Raw genomic sequence first — 15,739 nt, forward strand, 5'->3', positions numbered from 1 at the left:
GGTTGTGACATCAAGCTCATAGTTTGCCCATCCTAGTGGTATGCACACTGCCCCACGCCTTAAACAGCAAATTTCAGGGCTTTTTGTTTTTGTGTCCACTGATCTATAATTAACCTATAACATGGTTTTTCCCAGTGAATTTTAAGTTTTTTATTTTTTATTTTAAGATGTACTGCATTCACATACCATGCCATATACTCTTTCTGCATTGCACACTCTGCTTAAATTGCTGTCTGCCAAATTGCATGTAGAATAATCAAACACTCCCATGGTTATTAGAGAACCAAACTTTTTAAACCCCAATTGTCTTCGCTCAGGCAGATCTACTTCAAACAAGAACAAAGCAAACCTGACTGTGCAGATTCATCAAATGATACTAAATTTGTGAGCAGGTCAACAGTTGTTTGACCCCCAACCTTTAAATCTGCTCCACTTAATAGTTAATGGGCCTGAAAGAAAATGAGAAAACCAAGCAAATAAAATTTTGAATTTCATTACCCCCACCCTTAATCCTGCCCTCTCCCTTGATGGGTTGGCACAAAGCCTGACATACCAATAGAAAACCAGTCAATCCAACTTTATATAAATGTTATGTATATTTGCCACACGGTACTGACATTAGCCATTGAAACCTCTTTGCCATCCTCTCTTTTTAACTGCCCCCCCCCCCCCCCAATGAATCGCATGATTAAAATGTCAAGAAAAAGCTAAATGTGCAAACCCTCTGCTAAATGTTGTACCATTCCATCGAATGGTGCCCAAGTTATTAGTAAATGAAAACTTTTTGCCCACCTGGTTGGATCTACACAAAACCCGACATACCTGCACTGGGTGTACTCTGCTAACTGCCTGCCACACTTGATGCTGATTCCTCACACAACTCTAAAGTTAATAAGCAAATGAAAATGTTATTGCACCTCCTTAAAGGATTGGCACAAAGTCTCAAGATCTTAAGTGTTTTTCTAATTTAATTCATATTTGCCAAGCTGCGCAAACGTTACAGAGCAAGTTTAAACACTGCTTGTCATCTGACAAGATATTCAAAGTGTTACCACTTTAAATCCCACCAGCAACTTTTTTAACACTCAAAAACTGAATTGATTTACATTTAACTAAAAAGAAGTTTGCATTCTGAACAGTGTTCTACTTTTATGACAGGTTTAGTGTAAATCAGTTTTGTGCAGGTGCAAATAAATGGGGAGAAAACATCTTGCATGACACCCTCCGCCCCAATTATCTCTTAGTACCCTGCATGGGACTGCACACAATTTGCCACGCCGAACCTCAACTGAGTATGCTAAGGAAGTAACAAATGCGGTGCTAGTTTGTCCTTGGGGTAAAATAATTACAGGCAAATCAGTAGGATAATGTTACTTACCCAGTAAGCATCTGTTCTTTGCATGTAGAGCTGTAGATTCACAAGCTGTGCATAGCCCGCCATCTAGTGTTGGGTCTGGATGTTTGCACTTTGTTTTCTTCAAAGAAGTCTTTTCCAGTCACGAGGTAGGTGACTCCTCCTTTCGGTGATAGTGCGCATGGGCATTGACTCCATTGTTACATTGTTTTCCCTCAGAGGGTGAGAATGGAGTAATAGTAAAGAATAGAGATGTCCATGCATATGTATGTAAATTAATAGAGAATTACAGCAGTTACAGGTATCCGGGGAGGTGGGTGGGCACATGTGAATCTACAGCTCTACATGCCAAGAACAGTTGCTTAATGGGTAAGTAACATTATCCGTTTGAGGCATGCGAGCTGTTGATCACATGTTGTGCATAGACTATACAGCAGTATCCTCCCAAAGCAGTGGCTAACCTGTAGCCGCTAGAGTTGTCTGAAATAGTGTTTTAATTACTGCTTGACCCACATTGGCTTGTTGTCTCACTAACACATCTACACAATAGTGTTTAGTGAATGAGTGCGGTGTACACCATGTTGCAGCTTTGCAACTGTCAACTATGGGAATGTTTCAAAGAAAGCCATAGTAGCCCCTAGTTTACGAGTGGAATGTGCTCTAGGGGGTACACTTAGAGTTCTCTTTGCTTTCGTATAGCAAGTTCGAATAGACTGAACAATCCACCTTGCAATACCTGATTTGGAGATAAGATTACCCTTGTGTGGTGGCGCAAAAGCAACAAAAAGGTGTTTTGTTTTCCATAAAGATTTTGTGTTTTCAACGTAGTACAAAAGTACTCTTCTGACAACTAAGGTTTATAGAGCTTGTTCCACAACTGAATCAGGTTAAGGGAAGAATATAGGTAATTCTACCGACTGATTTATGTGAAATGCAGATACTACCTTAGGTAAACATTTGGGGTTGGTACGAAGAACCACTTTGTCTCTGTGTAGTTGGAAAAAGGGTTCTTGTATGGTTAATGCCTGTAGTTCACTCACTCTCCTTAATGAAGTGATTGCAATGAGGAAAGCGGTTTTCCAAGAGAGGAACTGTGGTTCGCATTTGTGCATGGGCTCAAAAGGTGGGCCCATTAATCTGGTGAGGACTATGTTAAGATTCCACACTGGAGCAGGTAGGAGTCTTGGTGGTATGACTCGTTTTAGTCCTTCCATGAAAGCTTTGATTACGGGTACTCCAAACAACGACACATGCTGTCTATTTTGTAGATATGCAGCTATTGCCGCCAGGTGTAGTCTAATGGAGGTGTAAGCCAACGCTGACTGTTGCAAGTGTAACAGATACCAGATGATGTTTTGTATGGAAGCATCAAGAGGGTTGATATGATTGTTGCCACAATAAATAACAAATCGCTTCCACTTAGCTGCATAACAGGCTCTTGTGGTAGGCCTTCTAGCCTCCCTAATGATAGTCATACATTCTGGTGGAAGGTTCAAGTAACCAAACTCTAAGACTTCAGGAGCCAGATCGCGAGGTTCAGCTGTTTGGGATCTGGGTGTCTGATTTCTCCATGGCTCTGTGTGAGGAGAATGGAGGTTAAATGCAGTTTTCGATGCGGAACCAGAGAGACCTCCAACAGGCGTGAACCAAGGTTGACTTGCCCATGTGGGAGCCCACAGGATTAATGCAAGATGTTTGCCTGAGCTTCTGAACCACTAATGGAATGAGATTGAGAGGCGGAAAAGCATAGGCAAATATCCCTGCCCAGTTCATTCATAGTGCATAGTCCTTGGATTGCGGGTGTGGTTACCTGGAGGCGAAGCTTCGGCATTTTGGTGAGTGGTGAACAGGTCTATGTGAGGGACTCCCCAACTTTAAAAGTATGGGAGGAGAACCTGAGGGTGTAGTTCACATTTGTGTATGTGGTGCCTCTGCCTGCTGAGATCTGCAATTTGGTTGTTCACTCCTGGGAGGTGTTCCACCAGGAGACAAAGTTTCTGGTGAATTGTCCACTTCCAGATGTCTTGGGCTAAGTGGGACAGTTGGAGAGAGTGTCCCCCCCTGTTTTTGTATGTAATACATAGCTGTCATGTTTTCTGTAGGAACCAAGAAAACTCTGCTCTCCAAGTGAGTCTGAAACGCCTTGAGAGCTAGAAAGATTGCAAGCAACTCTAAATGATTGATGTGGAGCAACTTCTGCTGTTGGCTCCACAGGCCTTGCACTTTGTTGTTGGAGATGATCTCCCCAGCCAGTGAGGGACGAGTCTATAAAAGGCCATCCTTTTGACAAATTTTGTGTGTTCTACCACTGCAGAGAGCAATGAGTAAGGCCGCTTACCAACACTAGATCGCTTAATAAACCCTGTGACTTGTTTCACTGACTGGCTAAGCATTCTTGAAGTGTACGCATGCGCAGCCTGGCATGTGGGACGATTATGATGCAAGATGCCATCATTCCCAGCAGTTGCATGAAAACCAGAGCTGGAAGCCGATGATTGGGTTGAAACTGGAGAACTAAAGCCTGAATATTGCAAATTCTGGCTGTGCTGGGAAACGCCAGAGCTTTTTGAGTATCCAGCGTGGCTCCTAAGTGGCTCCTAAGTAGTCCAGAGTATTGGCTGACTGGAGATATGATTTTATCACATTGATTGTGAACCCTAGTTGATGTATTAACTGAAATGTTCTGAAAGTGTGCTGAAGACATTGCTGGTATGTGCTGGCTTTAATGAGCCAGTCGTCCAAGTATGGGAAGACATGCATTCTCTGTCTTCTCAGGTGAGAAGCTACTACCGCCAGACACTTTGTGAAGACTCTGTTGGCAGTGGTGACTCCGAATGGGAGTATCTTGAACTGGAAGTGTTGACCCGCTACCACAAACCTGAGGAATTTGCGATGAGCGGGGAGGATTGGAATATGAAAATAGGCGTCTTTTAAATCTAGAGTAGACAGAAAGTCGCCTTTCTGCAGAAGAGGTAGTAATTGTTGAAGTGTTACCATTTGGAAATGATCTGACTGAATGTAAAGATTGAGTTCTCTGAGATCTAATATTGGTCCGAGAGAACCATCTTTTTTGGGTTTTAGGAAGTAAAAAGAGTACACGCCCGACCCGTGATGTTGTGGTGGTACGGGCTCTATAGCCCCTTTCAGAAGGAGAGACTGCAGCTCTTGTTTGTGGAGGTGTAGGTGATCTGGTGAAAGTTTGTGTGACTTTGGTGGAATGTTTGGAGGAGTCTTGATGAACTCCAGGCAGCAACCAGAACGGGTAATTTGTAGTACCCAATTGTATGTTGTTATTGACTGCTAAATTGGTAGAAAATCTGATAGTCTTCCACCGACAGGTGTTAAGTGGTCGTGGGGAAGTGTAGGCAAGTCACTGTTTTGTATTGGAGGGGGAGGTGCGTGTGTTTGAACCCCTACCCCTGCCTTTGCCGTTGTTACCTCTGTAACCCCCTCTCAAGTAACCCCTAGAGGGAGAGGGTTGGTTATTGCCCTTGTATGTGGAGGTGGTGTCCGAGGAGGTATTTTTGGAGCCTCTGCGGTAGAAAGAGCGCCAAAAGGAACCACAGCTTTGAGGCCACCCTTTTCCCTGAAGCAACAATAAGTTTGGATTCTTTATCCGGGGGTGGAGCATCTCCATCTTTTCCTTGCCTTGGACACAACCATGGAGTCTAATGGTAATTGTCCCCTTATATATACTGGGTCCGAGGGTGTTGGCTTGTACTTCTTATCTACCCTAGGGGTAAGAATACGAGACCTGACAGGCTCGTTGAAGATGTCATCTACATGCCTGATCATCCCTTTGAGCATGGGTAGTGTGTGTGATGACTTTTGCGTGCTACTAAGTGTCTCAAAGAGGAAATCCTCTTCTAGGGATTCTTTATGTAGCTGCACCCCGTGGTAGTTGGCAGCTCTACCCAGTAATTCAATGTAGCCTACACTGCCATCTGGTGGAGAGGGCTTATTAGGGTACAAGTCGGGATCCTTGCCTGTGGGCGAATTGATTTTGTAATCGTCCCATGGGTCTTGTAGTGGCTGATCATCATCTCCATCCCCATTGCCATCCTGGTTGTCAGGTGTATGTGGTGGTGTATGTGGTGGTGAATGCTCAGGTGAAATTGGTTGAAAATGAGGGGAAGGAGGTGATAGAAGAGGAAGAGGAGGAGGGGAAGGGTTAGTTCCAACAGTTCTCTTCTTGAAGGAATGTGATATTCCTCTTCTTTATCAGTCCTTCTTTTTAAAGTTACTTTAGTGGTGATGTGTCCAGTTTGTGGATGAATATACAACACTTTCGGTTTTGGATCCGGTTTGTCGATCGGAGTGTCAAAACTGCTTTTTTGGTGATTTCGGCACATCTGACTGTTTTGGTGCTGAAAGTTTCGGTACCGGAGTCTTAGGCGTTGGTGTCTTCAGATCCGAAGTGAGTTTCGGTGCCAAATGGTGTGGGTCGGAGCCGGACTTGTGTTTTGACCCCAAAGGTCTCGGCTCGGAGCTCGATTTGAGGTGAGTCTTTTCAGAGCCGGAAGGCTTTTTAGTAGGCTTTGGTGCCGAGCCAGAAGGCGGGGTGTCGGAAGCGTGGTCTCGGTGCCGACCGGGGCCCGACGGCACGGGTTGGACCAGAGCCTTCTTTTTATGTGGAGTTGGATGGTGGGACGAAGGGGGATGTGTACTCACAGTACGTTGTCCATGTGGGATGTCTTCGTCTTGGTCGGAGTCGAGCTCTGAGATGGGGATCGACTCCTGCTCCTTCTTCATCCGATTGTTGTCCGAAGAGGTCTGGAATGGAGCTTGTGTGCTGGCTCTGCATGTCGGGACGTCGAGCCCGATGATTGTGAAGTGTTTTCTTGGAGCGGAAAGCCTGGCACGCGTCGCAGTCCTGTTCGGTGTTCGGGAGACAAACACACTTCGTGCGAGTCGGTGCGCGGGTATTTTCGCGTGACACGGAGGGCAGAATTTGAAGGGAGTTCGTTCCATTGACTGTGGAGACAAAGAAGGAGCTCTTCGGTCAAGGAGTGTCAAGAGGACAGGAACTGAAGCCAGGGCAATGGGGTCCAGCAGGGCTGGAGGTTCTACCGAGGACACAATAACAGTAAGCACCAGGGCTTTAAATTCACTCCACTATCTAAAATTAAATGAAGAGGAAAGAACTTCGGTGTTTTTAAAGTTCAATGACAAGCATTTACCGGGAAGCCATTCTATACAGTATGTAAACTTTCTGGATATGAAGGAAACCATGCTGGCCAACATCAGCTGGCGCCATGGAGATCAAATGTACAAACACATTTTTACTTCAGTGAAAGTTTTTTTTTGGCCTTGACCACAGAGATGGCCCTCAATGTCAAAGACTTTAAAACAGACTCCAACTCAAATTCTACCAACACTTCTACTTATAATCATAAGTAGAATAATAGGTTGTCTTTGTGTCAGAGATTGTAGGACAAAACTTGAAAGCAGACTTAAAACTATGTTGCAATGAAAAACATACACTTTGTTGAGTACAGGATATGGAAAGGAGGTGGAATTTTCTATAAAACAAATTAATTCCATTTGCATAAAATAACTGAAATGTGCATTATATGCATACTTAATTGTTGGCATGTCTCCTTAAATAATCCAAACTGAAGTTATTACTAACGGTGACAGGCATGTGGAATATATAAAACTAATAAGATGTTAGTCTTTTATGTCTTATTACACATTACTAAAGTTTTATATGTGCTTGCTTAGACATACGGTGGATGGTTTCAAAAGAGTATTGTTTTCCATCTTTTTTTTTTAAACCAAAGAGTTGCCTTTAAATACTGTCTCCGTTTGTGTATTGGCTCCTTACAAATAAAAGTAATATACTTGTATGTATAGTCTTCCATCATTGCTTTCTTCGTTAACTTTTTAAACTCTTCAATATCTTCGACCATAAGCACAATCCCAAAATACTCTTCATGAAGATTATTCTGTTTCTACAAACAACTATGCCTATCTGACGTGACAATAACACATCCAACCAGCTCTACACAGCTGGAACAGAACTTCTCATGAAGGTTCCTATTAATGAGGTTTACATGGCAGCCACATGGAGACCGGTCCATACCATTGTCAGGCTGTTCTCTCGAAGGCTTAATACTTCTAAACAGACATGAGCATTGGTCAGATCTCTCTATAGAACATATTTAAATGAAATCAGTTTTCCGTCTCACTGTGCTCCTCTTTTTTCTTGTTCTACAGTTTTTCCTTCTGTCTCCTATTGGGATTTGGTTAGTTTATCCAAAAATCAAAGATCTTGCACTGGGTCATAGAAAGGATGCCTGCTGTTGGTAAAGCTCGGCAATGACTGGTAGTGAGAAATAGACATGTTGTTCTTGCAGGTTGCAAGAGAATCCAAACTGGGCTTCCTGGCTCCTGCCCTCCTGGGAGCAGGTCTTCATTGAATATTGCCCACATCCAAACAGTTTGGGTTTTCAGAGACAGAAACTGGTTTTGTGTGCCTGCTTATTTGTAGATGTTAAACATTCATGTCGTAGTAGTCCTGGAAGGCTGCAAATAGTTTGTATTCTAATTAACCAAAGGCCACAGGTTGGAAGGGCCTGCAGATTGGCCCCAAACTAATCGGAGATGAATCAGCGATCAAGATTTACTTTTGTCAAGGACCTCTAAAAAAAAAAAAAAACCAGGTCACAACTGCGTTAGAAATGTGCTGAAACCACAGTTAACCTCTTCAGTGCCACGCCCTTTCCCCCTCCTGTGCCGGGCGTTGCACTAGTGGGTGGGGTTCATGACGAGATAGTCTCGTCATGGGCACAGCGCAACCGTGCTCCATGACGAGACTATTTCGTCATGGGCACTGAAGTGGTTAAGCTCCAGGGAAATAATTGTTTGATGCATCAGGATCTGTTTATGGTTTACAGAATTGCCAATGTTCTGAAATAATAGTGGCAAAAGTGAATGTGTCTGACTGCTCGGCAGATCTTCCTTTCAGTCCGAGTACATGAATACCTTGTGCCCCCCCATGCCTCCAGAGGAATGTGGCAAACCAGGGAAGGAGTTTGTGTAAAATCTGTGGTTGATGCCAGGGACAACTGGAGGTTGACAGGGAGGCCCTTGAAATGATAATACTGAGAAGTTAATGAAAATTGCCTTTGTCTGCAATGCTTTACATACATGGAAATATGGATCCTGCAGGTCAGTAGGGCCTTAAACACACTTTTCCAGAATAAGTGAAAAGAAAAACCGAGGAGTATCTATACAAATAATTACTAAATGTGGTACCTGAAAACTGTATTAACTTCAAGAGAAGCCATGAGGCCTCTGAATCGACACACAGATAGCTAAACAGTTGATAAATACCTGGATAGGTGGAGGCGTTTGTAGGAAGGTGGAATCTGACTGCATGGTTACCCCCACTTTTTGCCTGGAGTTTCGCTGGTTTTCGACTTAGTTTGACTGGGATCCTGCTAATCAGGACCCAGTATATCTGCTTTCTCCCTAAAATGGATTGCATGTACTTTAGGTACACCTCAGATTGGATTCTGGGGTAACCTTATAAGTCCCTAGTATATGGTATCCTATATACCCATGGCATAGGTACCCCAGAGGCCTCTCAGGGGCTGCAGCATGTATTGTGCCACCCCTGGGAGACCATTCAAAATGACACAACAGGTCTGCTACAGCAGCCTGTGTAAGGTGGTGTATGCACCCCTTACTTCGATATAGGTTCACTATATCTATCCATATCACTGCACATATAAAACTATCAGTCACCCCTATGGCAGGCCTTATCAATCCTGAAGGCAGGGTGCTGGGTTTTATGTGAGAGGGTGCCCATGCATGAGCAGAGCCCCTCTGCAGCCTTCGGAACCTTTATTCCGGGGTTGTTTGTGATGCAGCCAAACCATATACTCTTAAGTGCATTATAACCTCGCAGTAAATGCTAACTTTGGAATGGCTGCATAGAAACATGTTGTGTTTGGTGTCAAACACCTTGGAATCATACCTCCCCGTAACTGGTGTGGGAAGTATGATTCCACCCTACTAGAGAAAGAGACATGACAGCACCGGTACACTCGGTACCAGCTTCATAGACCATGACATCACAAAATGGATGCTGCCAGCCACAGACCCGAGTCTGCCCTCCTGCTGCTGGACGAAACTCCGGCAGGGGAGACTGGACAATAGGTTTCCTGTCACAGGGAGGTGTGACCACCTCCCAGACAGGCTTTGGGGTATTGGGGCTGGGTGGGTGCACTCCAAGAGTGCTTTGATGTCTGCACTGGGGGGCACATTTGGTGTCCCTGTGCATAGTCCAGCTCAAACTGGTTGCAGGGGCTACCAGCCCCTGCTCTTGCGCGAAACTGGACAAAGGACATGGGTGTAGCCCCCCGTTGTCCTGACCCTCCCATAGGTGGGTCCCCAGAGTTTGTCCCACCCCTTCCTTGGGTATAAAGTAGGAACCCCTGACTATAGGACTTTAGATTTACCTGGACGAAACTCTGCTACAGAATCCCAGAACTTCTACTATCTACACGACGTTGGATGACCAAAGAATCTCCCTTGGAGTAAAGGAGTTACTCCCCTGCAAGGCAGGCACCAAAGACGAATCTGTCTGGTTTGCAACTACGCAGCTCCTGAAGGACTCTGAAGACTTTGTAACACAGGAGGTGGGTTTCCAAGCTTCCCCGAGGCCGATCCGTGCTCTCAGCAACCCTGAGATCCATATCCCTCGTGGACACCGTGCACATTTGCAGCAGCATATGCTTCTTGGCGATCCCTGAGGCTGTGCTTTGGGCTACTTGTAGTCCCAGCACGTGCAGTGATTCCACCGAAGATTACTGGCCAACACTCCTGGAGTGACCCGTGGGCTGGTATTTAGTGATTCCTCTCGAGGTCCCTTCGCGATCCATTGTCCGTCGACTTGTGGGTTCTTGAGAAAGGTACTTTGACTTTCAACGTGCTTACCTGGTTGCTCCAGATATGCCCTGACTCTCCATCGCTTGGAGAATCCACAGGACCTTGCTGGTCCACACGAAGCAGTTTTACTCTCACCGCGTGGGTTGCCGTTGCCAAGGCTTGTTGGTTTCCAATCCGGACACATACCCCCCCAGCAATCAACATTCTTCGTGGGACAGCTCGCCTGCAGACTGTGGTTGTCGTCGACGCCTCCTGGTCTCCGTGGCAGTGGAGTCAAGCTTCACCTCATCGCACCTGAAACAGCCGACATCGGTGGGCATTCGTCTATCGTGTCCTTGGTCACTGGCAAGTGACCCAGACTCTGTCCCCTCTACTTTCAGGTTCTTTACATCTTCGATCCAGGCTTGTCTCACACCGGACACTTTTCCTTTCTACGGCAGCAGCACTTTGCAGCAACTCTCCATTGACGACATCGAAGATTCCAGACACCATTTGACACCTATGCAGCCGGCTTCCCTGGGTTAGGTAATACGAGTACTCCGGTGCTCACGTGGGTGCTGGCCTCTCCTAAGTCCTCTCCTAAGTGTCCTTAAACTCTAAAACTCCAACCGCGACTTGCCCATAGGATTGTACGGAGCTCGCGGCTGTGTTCTCACACTGCACGCGTCCCCCCTGGTTCCCCTGTGTCACTACCTTGGGGTCCCAGCGATTCTATGTGCTCTAGGCACTGTGTCTAGTCAAGTCGTGGTTCTTATACCACTTTCTTAATATATGGTTTGGTCTCCCCCCTGGGGCCTATTGTATATTGTGCTATTTACTGTCGTTTTAGAAATGTTATTGTGTGCCTTGCTCTCTAATCTCATAAAGAGGTTAGTAGAGTGTGTTCAGAAATAAATACATATATTTTATATATATACCTTGTGTGGTTCTCCTTTCATTTAGTTATTCAAGAGGTTATAATCTGGTAAACCAAGCTGCTTTACATTCCTTCGAGACTTAGCCTGAAGGCTGCTCTCCATAGCTACCACTAGGATAGCTTTCAATAAAGGTTGTCTTAAACCTAATCATCAATAAGGGTTGTTTGGACTGGTGCAAGGTGCCCACTATCACTAGTAGACAACATATGCCAGGCCAACTTCTCACAGCGTAACTATGGGGACATTATACAGTAATGCAATATCTGCGATAAGGCGGTGAAGGCGGTAATGAAACTCATTTATGGTATGTTGTGACAAGTTTTCTTTTTCGAAAGCTTAATGTATCTCACTTGTGTGGAACAAAACTTATAAACAAACAGTATAAAAAAAAACTGGCCACCAACTACCTGCTTTCTGTCATCAAAAAGCTTTTATGCATATGGTACTACCACTCCTTCCAACAGAAAGGCTATGATTTTTTATGGTAGTTCCTCCAAATGTTGGTGTTCCTCCTTTGCCAGATACACCAGTGGAAATCTTTCTATAAACTCTAAAGCGTGTCAGAAGTTACTCTTTCCCACATCAATTGGAACTGTGAATTTCTGCAATCCAAGGGCGTAAAAAAGGTCCAAACTTCCAGCTGTAGAAAGCCAGGTTCTTTTTGCCAGATCTTGTGATCTAATTTGCTCTCCACTCTCTTTAACCAGGAGGATGTGTTGTGACCCATTCTATGTAGGGTAAGATATAATCCAGTGAGCAATATGGCAGATGTTGGAATTGTTGCTACTGCAAGAAGTGGCAAGCTAAGCGGAAGAAGTCCGAGGTCTGTTTTGTGATCCATGACAGACGACACGCAATTGCTCTGCAAATTTGCAACGGAGATGGCTTCCCAGCGACTGGTTATGCTTTGTAGCGCTTATTCTATGATTCCCACAGAGGGATTGCCCATCAAAAGGCACACTGTAAACATCTAGAGGATATGGGGCTACAAGCCTGCTAAACACATACACCAGCTAGTTGCCAAAAATTGATGTCTGAAACATTTGGAGCATTAGCAGTCACGGCTGAAGAGGCTAACTCACCGGCTCTCAAACTTCCTTTCCCATCCACCTTCATGCTTCAGGAATCAAATTCAGGTGAGGAGAGAGAGTGTGCCATATCTGGTCATTGTAAAGCCCTGGGATGTTTCTAGATATTCGATGATTTCACTGTAGTTGATGCCATGGAACTGACTCTTTTACTCAAACACGTCTAGGCATTTACTCTGCATTCCGTATGTGAAGTACAGTAACGCTGGACATGACTCAGCCGGCCTTTTCAGTAAGTCCCACCTAGTGGTGTTAGGCACCTTATGGTTTTAAGGAGGTGTGGCAAAATACTTCAATGAACGTGGACCTTTCACACAAATATATTCAAGGGCAACTTTCGCAGAACGTCAGAGATGCACTCTACAATTACAGGCAATTCTACTAAGCCATACGCACATCGAAGCACTTGGCTGCCCTCTCCCGCGATGAGTGGACATCAACAGTTCATCCACAGGAAAGACAGCTGAAGGTGTTGTTGCTTGCCGGAATCAGGATTTAAAAAGTCATGCACTTCAGGTGCAACTTTGTGATCCTCACCTTCTTCTGTTTCCCCATCACTGACAAGGTCTGGAACCATATCCGTCAAGCTCTGTTTTTTGGCAAATGCAGCCCTGCAGATCAAGCTGGTTTCTTCTGTGGGAGAAATAGGGAGGAAGGAATCACTCGTGGTTTTTGTTTTGGGCCAAAAGAATAATAACCACCCATCAATTGCTGTAGGAACATCAGAAAACCTGATGGACCCTGCATCACGTGCGATTTTGAAGAGGCTCATATTGTGGATGGACACTCGCCCTGGCAGCGTTGTGACTGGTATGACTCAAACATTTCTTCCGCTCGCCTGTACTTTTAATACTGACAACAGCTGTAGGCTGCCTATCACTGTACTTCCTCTTGTTCCTCATGATCATCCTTCTCTTAAGGCAATCAGCAGAAGCAGTTCAGTTGTGACATCTGGGTTGTGACGATGAACATCAGCAGCTCGGTTCTTATTGTAAGCGGCATCACACCCAATGTAACAGTCACCACAGCTCAATAGGCAGACCAAGTTGGATCTTGCGCATACCACAACTTTTCTTTACATACCAAGGAGGGGGCTGTCGACAAGGGTGTGGTCATTTACAAAATGGTGGATGACATAATGGTCAAAAAGGTGGTTGCTGTTTATGTCACTGCCTGAGGTTTAATCAACAGCAAATGGACAGTTGGCGAGAAAGTGGTGATAGTTGTAGTGGAAAAAAATTCAGCATCAGTTGATCAGAGGTGTACAAGGTCACACTGGACAATACTTTTTGTACTAAGACTTACACCAACAATGTAGCACATGATGTTGAAAGGTCAATTGTTGGCGCTAAAGGACCCTTGAAGATTTTCCACGGTGTTAAAGAAGATGCAAGAGGAGTCAGAATCGTCTTCCTATAAGTTGCCTTAAGTCACTCAGGTACTTTCACTTTTAGAATATGGAATTGTAGAAATGACGGGTGTTTTGGGGCCTTCCTGGGTTGGGCCATGGGTTGAGTATCCCTTATGTAATATCGAAGTGATGAGGGTACATCCTCAGGACTAGGGCAAGTTGGAGAGCTTCATCCTGGCAGATACCATCCTCCTCCTCTTCCTAGCCTTTAGGGTCTGGTATTTAAGTTGCAGAGTTCCTTCGGCACATGGAATATGAAGGCAACTAAATGGTCGTCTGCTAAGATCTTAGGTCTACAAATAACACAAGGCTTTATTCATCTTTAATGATTTTGCAAATTAATTAATCATATACTGTCCCTTCGACCAGAAACGAAGCACTAGCCCTTAAGAGAATTCCTGGTTGGACATCGATAAGGAAGAATCTAGAGAGAAAAACAGAAATTAAACCAAATTATCTGATTAACATCTGAAAAATCTTCAAACTGCAGAAATCTAGAAGGGGCTTACACACACAATGTGAATTAGAAATCCGAGCTATGGCTTGAGTTTGAAAATTGCACAATAAAGTGAACGTGACAATTAAGGAATACTGCTGCATGGCCATTTAGACGTTATAACTAATTAATGCTCTCTGTCATGAATGCACAAAAAGCATGAAGATGTGTGTATTAACAAAGCAAAGATAACATTTTGCCAAGCTGCAAAACTACTTTTAGGGCAAGTAACATTTCCCTTTTGGAGAGCGATTACTTGCTTATTGCATCCAGCACCATAATTGGATACTAGTTTTCAAACAGCTTTTTCATGGTCTTCCAACACCCTGATCCCTTTGATTTGCATTAAAATCTACTCAGTAAGGCTTTTTTTTTTAATATGCCAATGGGAGACTAATTTGTCACACTGTAATTGTCTGCCAAAAACACATCTACAATACAAATTATTAAGCGGTTATTTTTCCTTGTGTTGCGTTCTCCAGGCCCAGAGTGTTACATTTTCCCAGTCCAAGAATCACATATTTAGAAATTCACTGCAGTGCTGTTCCCGGCACCTCCTTGCCGACCATGGAAGACAAAAAGTTTGTCTGCCTTTTTTGTCATGGAACTAGATTTGTGTATGTTCTACGTAACACCACCTTCTGGACAGTTTTCTGAAATCAAGTTTGGGAGAAGTTTGTAATGTAAAAGTCGTCAACAAATAAATAAAATACAGAAAAAGCCTGTCTGGAATTCAAAGTATGCAGTACATTATCTTAATTAAGTAGATTGAGGATACTGGAAAAAGTGTGATATTTTAACTGTTTGCTTAATGTGGAAAGAGAGACCACATTAACTTTAGTCGCACGCTTACGCCAACACATCTACAAGGACATGTAAGTATTGTTGACTTATCCCCAAGTTTATCAATTTAATGTACACTTTGCAAAAAGTCACCTTGACCATCAGATATTTATGGGATGATATTTGCATACACTCAAAGGGAAGCTGCATGAAATGCGAAGAAAAATTGAGACTATTTTACACTTTCTATTTAAAAAAAATTATGTTATTGGTGTGTGAAACAACAAAGACATATCCCTAGTTTTAATATATGCAGATAGTTCTGGAAAGTATACTCAAAGAGCTGCTTAACCTAAGTGCCAATCCAAAAATAGTTAAATAGTGTGGTTGGGATCAGTGGGTGGTATGTGCTCCAATTGCCACCATGACAGAACACACTTTAATTTTCCTGAAAACGTATCTGCTTTATTGGCCTGCACGCCTCTAAGTTTTCTCTAGGAGGACTATCCATCTCGAACAAGATCCAAATACCCGGATTTTAAGATTTCAGTAGCAAGGCTGAAAAACTGTATGATCTGTGAGGCTTTGCACAACCAGTCCACACAGTGAAACAGGAAAGTCTTGGTACTAGACCAATGATTTAGTGCTTTGGGACACTGGAGTGCTTCTTATCTTCCTTATAAGATCACAGTCCTGTGACTGTCAAGGCCCACCATACAGGCCCCAGCCTTGTTTGAAGGTTCTATTGTAGTGGTCCCCGGAGGGACTGTAACCGCCACATGTTATCTGGTG

This window comes from Triturus cristatus, chromosome 12, assembly GCF_964204655.1.
Source record: "Triturus cristatus chromosome 12, aTriCri1.1, whole genome shotgun sequence".
Taxonomy (NCBI): Eukaryota; Metazoa; Chordata; class Amphibia; order Caudata; family Salamandridae; genus Triturus; species Triturus cristatus.